Source organism: Sminthopsis crassicaudata, chromosome 1, assembly GCF_048593235.1.
Source record: "Sminthopsis crassicaudata isolate SCR6 chromosome 1, ASM4859323v1, whole genome shotgun sequence".
Lineage (NCBI taxonomy): Eukaryota > Metazoa > Chordata > Mammalia > Dasyuromorphia > Dasyuridae > Sminthopsis > Sminthopsis crassicaudata.
The window spans coordinates 389,324,164-389,337,817 of record NC_133617.1 but is presented as its reverse complement, the minus strand read 5'-3'; positions in this window follow the sequence as shown (position 1 = coordinate 389,337,817).

Here is a 13,654-nt window from a genome sequence, read left to right as displayed (position 1 = left end):
ACAGCAGCTCTTCCAAACCTTTGAATCCCTCCTCAAACTTCCTATGGCACCTCCTCCCCCATCTTCTCAGTTGAGAATCTTACCTCATACTGAAAAAATTGAGGACATTCACTGAGAACTCCCTTTTCTCCCTTTCTCATCTCATATCACTCAGATGTCTTCTTTCACTATTGCTTCTGTCCCTCCTGTATCACTCAATAATCCTATTTCTTGTCAAGGTAAACCCCCTCTACCTGCACATTCCATCCTACTTCTTTCAGCAGATTGTCCCCTCTATTATCTCCACTCTTATCACTTATCTTCAATCTCTTTCTGTATACTGGTACTCCTTTCCTATTGCCTACAAACCTTCTCAAGTTTTTCCCAACCTCAAAAAATCCTCATTTGATCTTTCCATCTCTGCGAAATTTCAGCCAGTATTTCTTTTGCCTGTTGATTTGCAACATCCCACAAATATTCCTTCTCTCCTTTGATACTGTTACCATTCTGGTATAAGCCCTCATCACCTCACTCCTGAACTACTGCAATAGCCTTCTGGTTAGTTTGCCTGCCACAAGTCTCCCACCACTTCAATCCATCATCTATTCAGCTACCAAAGTGATTTTCCTAAAATACAGACTCCTAACCAGGTCTCTCTCTTTCTTTCTTTGTTTCTCTGTCTGTCTCTGTCTCTGTCTCTGTCTCTGTCTCTGTCTCTCTCTGTCTCTCTGTCTCTCTGTCTCTCTCTCTGTCTCTCTCTCTCATACACACACACACACACACACACACACACACACACACACACACACACACAAACACTATCCCTCTTTTCACTCCTTCTCTCCCCATTCAGTAAACTCTGTTTCTATTGTTCAAATCTTGTCCGATTCTTTGGAACTCCAAGAACCATATCAAGCCAGGCCCTTCTATATTCTAAGTCCTGGCATGTTATGGTCCATGAACTCACAGAGAATCTTGGTACCTTATTATCCCCGGATCAAATGCAAAAATCAAGGCCCTTCATTCATAATGTGTTACCCTCCCCTCCACTTCACCTTTCTAGTCCTTTTTATACAGTATGTCTCCCTTTCACACCCACTCTTCTAGATCCAGTAACACTGGTCTCCTTGCTGTTTCTTAGATAAAACAATCTGTCTCTTCGGTATGCCCATTTTCTCTGGATTGTCCCTCCTGCCTGGAATGTTCTCTCTCATCTCATCTTCTGGCTTCCCTAGCTTCTTTCAGTTAGTTCCAAGCTAAAATCCCACCTTTTATGGAAAGCTTTTTTTTTTTTTTTTTTTTTTTTTTTTTTTTTTTTTGACTCCTTTTAATTCTGGTCTCTTCTCTCTATTGGTTATTTTCCATTTATACTACATAAAGCTTTTTTATATATATTTGTATGCATATGCTATCTCTTTAATTAGATAGTATGCTCCCTGAATGTAGAGACTGACTTTTGCCTTTCTTCATATGCCTAGCATTTAGCATAGTGCTGGAATAGAATAGGCATAAAATAAATGTTTATTGATTGACTAATATTTTTTCATGATCTCAAAAAAGAAAAACACATTTGCATGAAGAGACAAACTTTTTCCTGGAATAACAATTAAGCTGAAATTTATCTTATGCCTCTCTGCAAAACAGAGAACAAGGAATAACTTTTACTTATTTTCAGTTATATAAAAGATTTTTACAAATGATGGTATTTAAATGGACAAGTGTGGGACAAACTTTTATAAAGACAAATGTATCTGTGTCTTTGGATTATAATTGAAGCTAGTATTCTCTGTATTTTTCAGATTCAGTATCTCATGTGAGAAAATTCTCACAGGAACTGAACAGTGTTAGACACACTAGGTAAAGATTCTGAATTTGACAAAGTTATGAATCATCTTTGCAACTTGTAATCATTTATTAATTTGCATCTGGGACATCAAGCTCTGCTTATGCAACTTATCTTCTCACTTCTTAAATCCAGGTGCTAAACCACATCAAAAAAGCAGAATGGAATGTCAATGAACTTAAAAATGTTTTTATTATAAACTTAATAACCAACAGTAAAGACAAAACCAAATAAACGTATAAAAGAAGGAGCAACATTTTATATAAAACCGTTGCATTTAACAGGGCTGAGCCAAATGAATTAACACAGAAAAGAAACAAAAATGTGTTTTACCTGTATTCAATTCAAGTCTGCCTGGGATTAAAAAAATTTTTTTTAGATGTTAATATTTATTTCTGGTTCTTAGGATTTCATTTTCCATTTCTTAATATAGTTTTTTTTTTTTTTTTTAGCATACTTATTTGTGTTACTGGGAGAGCATGGAATATACTCAGAGCTTCCCTGCCTGCATACTTTTGGCCACATAGCTTAGCACTTGGGTGCTTTGGGGATGATGAACCTTTTTTTGGCTGGCTGTGTATGATGCAGGGATGAAGGACCTAGGTACTTAAAAGATGACAAAACAATCCTCTTATTTGGCTCTTGAACAAGAAGAGCTAATTACTAAGTAGGCAATAAGGGGATTGTCTTGGCTTGGATCTTTCCTTTGCAGAAGCCATGAGTATTAGGTCTCCTCAGTGTTCTCTCTCTCTCTCTCTCTCTCTCTCTCTCTCTCTCTCTCTCTCTCTCTCTCTCTCTCTCTCTCTCTCTCTCTCTCTCTCTCTCTCTCTCTCTCTCTCTTCTCTCTCTCTCTCTCTCTCTCTCTCTCTCTCTCTCTCTCTCTCCTCTCTCTCTCTCTCTCTCTCTCTCTCTCTCTCTCTCTCCCCTCCCTTCTTCTCTCTCCCTCTTCCTTTCCTTCTCTCCTTGCCTCCCTCTCTTCCTATCTGTCTCTGTGTGTGTCTTTGTCTCTCTGTCTCTGCCTCTGTCAGCTGTCAGTCTCTGTCTTTCTGTCTCTGTGTCTTTCTCCCCCTCCCCCTTTTCTTCTTCCTTCTTTCTGCCGTCCCCTTAATGAGAGATGCTTCTCTTCCCTTCTTCCTCTCCTCTCTACCTTTTAGTTACACACTTTATCAATAAAAATTCACATTTATATAGTGTTTGAGATTTGCAAAGCCTTTTCCTCACAGAAACCCTGTAAAGCAGGTAGTGCAAATTTTATTATCCCTGTTTTATAGTTGAGCAAATGAAGGCTCTGAGAAGTTGTGACTTGCCTAGGATCATAGAGCTAGAAAGTTAGTAACTGAGTGGAATTTGGACTCAGATCTCCAGATTTGAAGTCTAGAGATCTATTTACCAAGATTTCATTGACTAGGACTTTATATGCTATTTGGTTCCTCTATCTTTTATTAATATCCCTATAGGCTTCTTTGGTTTGGACTTTCCTTTTATCAAAGATAGAAGGCTCACTTTGAGGTTATCTTATTCAGAAATATTTTTCCTGTTTTCATTGACTTTTCCAGAGTTTTATTTGTGATGGTACTTATGGCTTTCCCTCTCTTGAAATAAGCAATGAGAATTTTTTTCTCTAATTCTTTCACTGTTAGGCCTAAGGACATTCACATCAGTAGGGTTCTCTTAATTTTTGTTGGTTCCACAGGGCCTTTTCTTTTTAGCAGGAGAAACTGCCATTACTCCATCAGATTAATCTGATGTGTTCTCTGAAACCTTAAGGTTTTCCTCACTTCAATACCCATCTTCTCTTACCTATTTTGGGGGTTTGAAGAAGAAAAGTTATATTATCACTCCTGGTAGACATTTTCCTTATAGAGGTGATTTGAAATTTGACCTTCTCTTGTTCTAGAAAAACTTCTCAGAGTCCCAGATTCTGTGGGTGTGAGACTCATTATCTACTTTGTGGATGAATCCTCACTCTCATGCCATCTTGAACCGTCACTGTTGATAGTCATGATTCTCTTTGACCAGCTTTGTCTGCAAGTAGATCACATAGAATCGCTCCTTTGATCCTCTTTCTATCCTACAAGATATTGCTTGCTTGCTCTTCTCCAACACTTACTTTTTATCTCTCACTGATTTACTTCCATTCTTAGAGGAAGTGTCATGTCTAGGAAACATTTTCTAGGCCTCTGAAAATATAATAGTGTCCATCATATTGTAAAAGAGGAAGTTGCTGTTGAGGAGAGGGATAGAAGGAAGGAGGAAAAAGAAATCCTTCTTTATCTGAACCCTGAGGAGAGATGAATTAATGAACCAACACATTTTTATAAGCACTTATATGCTTATCATTATGAATTATGATTGGAACCGAGAATACAAATATAAAAATTAAATAGTCTTTGTCCTTAAGGAACATGGAAGGGTTGTCTCTGCTCTGGCCAATTGTGTGCTCACCAATTTAGGATTAGTTCCTAGGAGATTAGCCAGCTCCAATGACCTTGTCCAGTTCTTACCATGCTGAGAGCCTGGTCCTTATCAATGACTTAGGCCTCTTTGCTAATAAGATAATAGATTTAGACATTAAAAGAACTTAAAAGATTACATGCACATATACATAATTAAAAGATTATAGTCTAGCCCCTTCATTTTAAAAATGAGGAAACAGGTCCATAGAGATTAAATGATTTGACCAAAGTCATAGTGATAGTAAGTGACACAATTTAGATTTCAATTCAGATCCTCTGACTTTAAATCTGCTACTTTTTCCTTTGGCAGTAAAGTCCACTTAATTGCCAGTGACAAGCAAACAACTTTTCGAAGTACTTTGATCAACAGAATTTTCAGGTTGTAAAGATCTCAGTCTAACCCATGTACAAGATGAATTCCTGTTATTACTTATTCATCAAGTGGTCATCCAGCTTGAAACCTCCAAGGAGAAAAAAACCATCACTTCTCTAGTCAGTTCATTTCACTTTTCCATAGCTCTGATTGTTAGGAAGTTTTTCCCTGACATCAAAACAAATTTGTATATTAATGATTCCTAGGTAGACCAGGCAATAAAATAAAAACAATTTACTTATTCAATGTCATACAAATCAAAAGTACCAAAGAATTATTTTATAGAACTAGGAAAAAAAATGCATGTGGAAGAAAAAAATATCAAGGGAAGCAGTAGAAAAAAAAAAGAAATGAAGCTAAATAGTAATAACTATATTATAAAGAGATGGCCATCAAAACAATGTGGCACTAGTAAGAAATAGAGCAATTGATCAATGGAATAGATTAACTACACAATATATAGAAATAAATGATCACTTTAATTTAGTACTTAATAAGCTCAAAGATCTAAATTATTGGGACTAGAACTTACTACTTGACAAAAACTTCTGGGAAAACTAGAAAACAGTCTGTCAGATATTAGGCATAAACCAACATCTCATACATTTACAAAATAATATCAAAATAGGCACTTGATTTAGACAAAGGGTAATATCATAAATAAATAAGGAATATGGGAACAAGTTACCTGTCACATCCATGGATAAGAAAAGAGTTTATGACTAAAATATTGAGAGGATCATAAAAGGCAAAATGAATAATTTTGATTATATGAAATTAGAAACAATGTAGTCAATATTAAAAGGAATCTGGGAAAACCTTTATAGCAAGTTTCTCTGATAAAGGTATCATTTCTCAGACATATAGGGAACTGATAAAAATTAATAAAAATATAAGCCATTTTCCAATTGATAATTGGCTGAAGGATTTGAACAGGCAGCTTTTAGAAGAAGAAATCAAAGCTATAAATAGTTAGGAGAAATGCTCTGAATCCTTAATAATTAGAGAAATGAAAATTAAAATAACTCTGGAATATCATGTCACACATAAGATTGCCTACATGACAAAAATGGTATATGATAAATTCTGGAGGGGTTGTAGGAAAATAGGTAACTGATGCATTGTTGATAGAGTTGTAAACTGGTCCAATTATTCTAGAAAACAATTTAGATTATGCCCAAAGGACTATAAAACTTGCATGTTCATTAACCCAGCAATATTTTACTTGGTTTATTTCCCAAAGAGAACCTATATGTACAAAAATATTTGTAGCAGATATTTTTGTGGTGGCAAAAATTTGGAAATTCAGGGGATGCCTATCAAAGGATGACTGAACAAGTTGTAGTATATGATTGTGCTGTTGTATTATAAAAAATGATGAGGTGGATATTTCAGAAAAACATGGTAAAACCTATATGAACTGATACAAAGTGAAGTAAGCAGAACCAGAACATTGTAGATAGTAAAAATATATATATTATAATGATAATCAACTATGAAAGACTTAGCTATTTTAATATAATGATCCATGATAATTCCAAAGTACTCATGCTAAAAATGCTATTCATCTCTAAAGGGAGAATTGATGAACTGAATATTTTTTTCATTTTCTTTAATTTTCTCTCTCCTCCCCCACCATAGCTAATATGGAAATGTTTTGTATTATTGCACATACATAATGGTTATTGTACGGCTTACTTTCTACAATGGGGAGGGGAGCAGATGGTGAGAGAGAAAAAATCTGGAACAGAGAAGGAAAAAAAATAATTTTTAAAAAAGGGGGGAAGAGCTAAACTAAATCTTTTTTTTAAAAATATCTGTCACATATTATTGCCAGTATAGCCCTCTAGATCCAAACAAAACAATTTCATCCCTCTATGTGACTTCTAAAAATCCATAAAGATTGCTAGCATTTCCCTTTTAAGTTTTCTATTCTCCAGGCTAAGGATGTTCAGTTTCCTTTAACAGTCCTTATAGGAAATGGATTGAAGGACTTTTGCCAGTGGTAAGATATATATATATATATATATAAAGGGGTCACCTATCCATACATAAGAATCCCTATGGGCTACATATTGACTTTGTAAGCCATATATTAATATCACATCTATTCTATTTATTTTGTTAAATTTTTCCAATTATATTTTAATGAGATTCCTTCAAGGAAGCCCACAATGGGTTTCACACCTCTGCCCTTCAGGATCCAAATATGGTTCTTTGTTCACTGTCCAGCTTATCAATATCCTTTTAAAACTGGGGCTTTCAGAACTGAACACCATACTCCAAATGAGGTCTGACAAGGTCAGAGTACAGTGGGACTATCATTTCCCTGTTCCTGGAAGTTATACCCCTGTTGCAACCCAAGATCATATTAACTTTTTTAATTGCCATGATACACTTCTGACTCATAGTGAGCTTGTAGTCCGCTAAAATCTCCAGATCTTTTTCAGAAAAACTATTGTTTATCCATGCCTTCCCAATCTTACACTTTTTCATTTCATTTTATTTTTACTTTGCTAAATAAAGAATTTTTAAATATATAATAGCAGGGTTGTATGTGAAACCATGAATCTCTACCATGTAGAGCTTACTTTTCTTTTACAATACTGGTCCTGTTAGATGGTGCAGTGGATAAAGCATGGAGTCAGAAGGACCCAAGTTCAAATTTGACTTCAGACACTTAACACTTCATAGTTCCCTCTTCCTAGCTCTGTGACCCTGAGCAAATCACTTGCCTTGCAAAAAAAAAATAAAGTATATGATATATACATGTGCAAAAGTGTTTGTAGCATCTCTTTTTGTGGTGTCAATGAATTGGAAATTGAAATGGAAATTCCCCATTAGTTGGGGAATGGCTGAATAAGTGATATATAAATGTAATGGGCCATTTTTGTTTTATAAGAAATTTATGGCAGGCGGATTTCAAGAAAGCCTAGAAAGACTTACATGAACTGATGTTGGGTGAAATGAACAGAATCAGGAGAACATTATACAGTAACAGCAAAATTGTGTGATGATCAACTGTGATAGACTTAGCTCTTTTCAGAAATACAGTGATCCAAACACAATTCCAATTGATGAAAAATGCCATCCTCATCTAAAGAATGAACTATGGAGATTGAATGTGGATTGAAGCATACATTCTTCCTCATGGTTTTTCCCTTTTGTTTTGATTTTTCTTTCACATATGATTAATATGGAAATATGTTTTAAATGATTGTACATATATAATGTATATCAGATTGCTTGTTGTCTTGGGAGGGAGGAGGGAAAGAAAGGAGGGAGAAAAAAATTGGAAATAAAAATCTCACAAAAATGAATGATGAAACTGTTTTACATGTAATTGAAAAAAAATACTGTGAAAAAATTAAAAAGTATATGACAAATTTAGTGTACAACTTTCCAAGCTATCCTCCTTATCTTTTATTCCTTCTGGCCTTCTGTTCTCTTCTAATTTGCAAAGGAAAGAAATTCCATCTCTAGCCCTGTCTCTCTTATCTACTCACTCCACTGAAATTTAAAAAAATACAACCTTTACAACAAATATTCCCTACTGAGCAAAGCAAATTCCAACATTTATCCAGGCCCAAAATGTATATCTAATTCAGCATTTTGAGTCCTAAATAGTTCTGTCAGAAGGTGCATAATTATCATGTCTACTCTGGAATCATGGTCATTGCCTTGATCTAAGTTCTTATGTCTTTTTTCAAAGTTGTTGCCTTTTACAATGTTGTTATTGTATAAATTCTTCTCCTGTTTGCTCATTTTATTTTGTAGTTTACATTGTATGTATCTCTAAAACATAATTTCTTATGGTGTAGTAATATTCCATTACATTCATAGGCTGTACCATCATTAATCCAGCTAATTCCCAATTGATGCCCTCTTCATCCATAATCTATATTTGGGAAGTTTATTTTTTTGTACCCTAGTGCAATTCTTTCATTTTTACATATTAGATTTATCCCCAAGCTCTAGTTTATCAAGATCCTTTTGGAGTGTCACTCTCACCCTTCTTGTATTTTATGCCCCTCCTCGCTTTCTATCACATGTATATTTGATGAGCTTACCATCTATGTTTTTGTCCAAGTCATTGACAAAAATGTTAAATAGCACAGAGCCAAGTGCAGATCCCAGGGGTCCTCTACTAGAGATATCTTTGGCATGTTGACATTGAATCATTGACAGCTATTCTTTGAGTACGGCCAAGCAGTTTTAAATCTATCTGATTATATTATTACCTATTTCATACTTCTCAATATTCTTCTAAAGAATAGTATATCATAAAAATTTAAAAATTATTTATTTAAACATTCTTTTCTTTTTAAATTTTGAGTTACATATTGTCTCCCTCTCTCTTAGTTCTCTCCTACTAACTGAGAAGGCAAACAATCTGATACCACTTATACATGTGAAATCATGTAACCTATTTCCATATTAGCCATAGTTCAAAAAAAATAAAGAAAAATAAAATAAGAAAATTATACTTCAATTTATACGCAGAATTTATCAGTTCTTTCTCCCTGGAAGTGGATAGCATTTTTTTTCATCTTGAGTCCTTTGGAGTTGTTTTACATCATTGTATTGCTGAAAATAGCTAGATCATTCACAGTTGATCACAGTACAATACTACTGTTATTATATACGGTGTTTTTATAATTCTCCTCACTTCACTCAGTATCAGTTCATGTAAGTCTTTTCAGATTTTTTTTGAAAATATCCTTTGGTACACATAATTTCCTATAGCACCATAATACTCTATCCCTATTAGATATCATCCCTTGTTCAACTATTTCCCAATTGATGAGCATCCCCTACTATATACCAGGTCCATTTTTAGTGGCAAAAAATTAGAAATGGAGGGGATGCCTATTGATTGGGAAATAACTAAACATTGTAATGGCATATGATTGTGATGGAGTACTATTGTGCTACAAGAAATGATGTGTAGGATGCTTTCAGAAAAACCTAAAAAGCTTTATTTGAACTGATACAAAGTGGAGTGAGCAAAACTAGGAGAAAATTGTACACAGTGACAGCAAAATTATTCTACGATCAACTATGAATAGGACTTAGCTACTCTCAGCAAGGCAATGATTTAAGACAAGGAGTCACAATGAAAAATGCTATCTCTCTACATAGAAAGAACTGATAGACTTTGAATGCAGATCAAAGCAACTTTAAAAAATTTTATTTTTCTTATTAGATTTTTATTAATGTATTTGCTTTCATCATATGATCCATATGGAATATGCTTTGATGACTGCAAGTGTATTATTCAGTATGATTGCACATATATTATTCAGTAATTTCAGTAATAGTTGACTCTTCCCCACATTTAGGATTTTCTTGGCAAAGATACTGAGTAGTTTAGCCATTTCCTTTTCAAACTCATTTTATAAATTAGGAATGGAGGCCAAGTGACTTGGCCAGAGTCACACAATTAGTAAGTGTCTGAGACCAGATTTGAATTCAAGGATATGAGTCTTTTTGACTCCAGGCCCAGAACTCTATTCTCTGTACCATCTAGCTTCCCTTGTATTTCACCTATATCAAATTATTTGCCTTCTCAATGAATGGAGAGGGAAGGAAGGGAGAGAATTTGGATTTCAATTTTTTAAAAAAGAATGTTTAAGAATTTTATATGTAATTGGAAAAATATTTAAAGTAATATAAAAGTTACTATAAATGTTTTTGCATAAATAGATCCTTTTCCTTTTTTCTCTGATGTCTTTAGTATACAGATCTAATAGTAATATTGCTAGGTCAAAAGGTATGCAGTTTTATAATCCTTTGGGCATAGTTCCAAATAAACTTCAGAATGGTTGGACCAATTCACTACTCCACTAGCAGTTCATTTGTTCATCTATATTTCCCTTCAGCCTAATCTCTTCCAGAATTTGTCATTTCTGATAGGTTAAAGTGATGCCACAAAGTTGCTTTAATTTGCATTTAATTTGCACTATTGTGATAGTGATTTAGAGTATTTATTTTTATGATATAGATAGCTTTTGTTTCTTCATCTGAAAATTGCCTATTCATATCCTTTGGCCATTTATTAATTGGGGAATAATTCAAAAATTTTTAAAATTAATTTGCTCTCAATTTATTTGAGAAATGAGGCTTTGATTAAAGGAACTTGCTATAAGAGTGAGATTCAAGTATTGCTTGATACAATATCCCCTTGCTAAATTCCCTTCACTGTAAGTGAAAATTTTCCTCATTCCACTTCTCCCTTCCCCCTTCTATTAGGCGCAGTGGTCCTCAAACTTTTTAAATAGGGGGCCAGTTCACTGTCCCTCAGACTGTTAGAGGGCCGGACTATAGTAAAAATAAAAACTCACACTCTGTCTCAGCCCCTCAGCCCATTTGCCATAACCCGGCGGGCTGCATAAATGTCCTCAGTGGGCCGCATTTGGCTCGTGGGCCGTAGTTTGAGAACCCCTATAGGGTATTCCTCTTTTTTGCCCTTTTATTTTTTGGAGATTGTTCCAACATAATTGACCCACACCCATAGCCTCTCTCTATGTAAACTTTTTTTTTTTTTAAATTTTATTTAGATTTTTTTCCCACAGTATATATGCATGAGTAATTTTTAAAAATAATATTATCCCTTGTATTCATTTTTCCAAATTATCCCCCCCTCCCTCCACACCCTCCCCCCAATGACAGGCAATCCCATACATTTTACATATGTTACAATATAACCCAGATACAATATATGTGTGTAAATACCATTTTCTTGTTGCACATTAAGTATTAGATTCCGAAGGTATAAGTAACCTGGGTAGATAGATAGTAGTGCTAACAATTTACATTCACTTCCCAGTGTTCCTTCTCTGGGTGTAGTTATTTCTGTCCATCATTGATCATCTGGAAGTGAGTTGAATCTTCTTTATGTTGAAGATATCCACTTCCATCAGAATTCTCTATGTAAACTTTAAAAAAGTTTTCCTAATAAAGGTTTTGGGAGTTACACATATCATCTTCCCATATAGGAATGTAAACAGCTTAGTTTTATTGAGATCCTTATGATTACTTTTTCATGGTGATCTTTTTATGCTTCTCTTCAGTCTTGTGTTTGAATGTCAACTTTTTGATTCACCTCTGGTCTTTTCATTAGGAATGCTTGAAAGTCCTCTATATCATTAAATATCCACCTCTCTTCCCCCTTCCCTACCCTCCACAAGATTATACTCAATTTAACTGGGTAAGGTTTTTCTTGGTTGGTAATTCTAACTCCTTTGCTTTCTAATTGCACTATATTTGAATTGATTATTTCTGGCTCCTTGAAATTTTTTCTCTTTGATCTGAAAGCTGTGGCTATGATATTCCTAAGGATTTTCATTTTGGGTTCTCATTTAGAGGTGATTGATGTATTCTTTCTATATTTCTATTTTACTTTCTGGATTTAAGATGTCAGGAAAGTTTTCCCTGATAATTTCTTGAATATAATATCTAGGCTCTTTCTTTCATCATGGCTTTCAGGTAGTGCAATAATTTTATATTATCTCTGCTTGATCTATTTTATATATCAGTTATTTTTCTGATGAGATATTTCACATTTTCTTCCATTTTTTCATTCTTTTTTACTTTTATTGTTTCTTGATGTCTCATGGCGTCATTAGATTCCTTAATTCTTATTTTTAGGGAATCATTTTCCTCAGCAAATTTTTGTTATCTCTTTTTCCATTTGGCCAATTCTACTTTTTAAGAAGTTCTTTTCTTCAGTGAAGTTTTGTTTATTTTACCATTAGACCAGCTTTGTTTTTTACGGTGCTATTTTCTTCCCTATCTATTAAGGTTTTAATTTTGTTTTCATAGTTTTCTTCTTCTTTTTTTTTGTTCCTTTTTTGAGAAAATCCCAAGGTCAAGATTTGAACTCAGATCCTCCTGACTCCAGAGCTCTATTTAATGCATCACCTAACTACTAACTACTCCTCATTTTTTTCTCTGTCACTCTTATCTCTTTCTTTAACTCTTCTAAAGAATTCTTGTTGGACTTGGGTCCAATAAGCATTTTTCTTTAAGGCTTTTTTGGTAACTGTTTTTATATTGTTGCCTTCTTCTGAATTTATATTTTAGTCTTCCCTGACATGTAGTAACTTTCTTATGTTCAAATTTATATTTTATTAGCTATTTTCCCAATACTTTCTTGACCTTGAGTCCGATACTAAAGTTGGGGTCTGTTCAATTGAGGTTGAGGAGGCACTATCCCAAATTTCAAGCTTTTTTGTGCTGCTATTTTCAGAGCTAATTCTGGGGGTCTGCAAGGTTTCCATGCTTTCAAGGAAGTATGATCTTGGGAGAGTCATATCTAGTGCCAGCAAAGTCACTGTAATCACCTTCTGACAAATTTCCTTACTACCTTATTATCTCTAGGCTGAAACCTTTTAAAACTGCTGTTGTTGCTATCACTGAAGCAGCTGTTGCCATGGCCTTATGTGTGGGCTCTGCACAGGCTTCTACCTTTGTGTCACAGACTTCTGCTGACTTCTTAAGTTTTCTTAGGCCATAAAAATGTCTCACTCTGACCTTTTGTTGCCTCTCCCATTTAAAAATTTGATTTGAGTTGTTATTTTCCAGTTTTTTGGAGGGGAATGTTGAGTGTTCAAGTAGGTAGTTGCTTCTAATCCACCATCTATGAAACTTTTATCAAATGCTTTGATAAAATCTAAGTAAACTACCCACAGCATTTCTTTCATCTGTTCCTTTAGTTATTCTGTCTGAGATTGGCCTGGCATGAACTGTGAAGTCATGCTGGCTTTTTGTAATTACTTCTTCCTTTTCTGAATATTCACCAACTATTTCTTTAAGGATCTTTTCTAGTATTTTTCTATAAATCAAAGTAAAGTTTGTAGGCCTATAATTTATTTTTTTAAGCTTTTTATTTTCAAATAGACATGCATAGACAGCTTTCAACATTGAACCTTACAAAATCCTGCTCTCCAAGTTTTTTCCCTCCCTTTTTCTCCAACTCCTCCCTTAGACAGCAAGCAATCC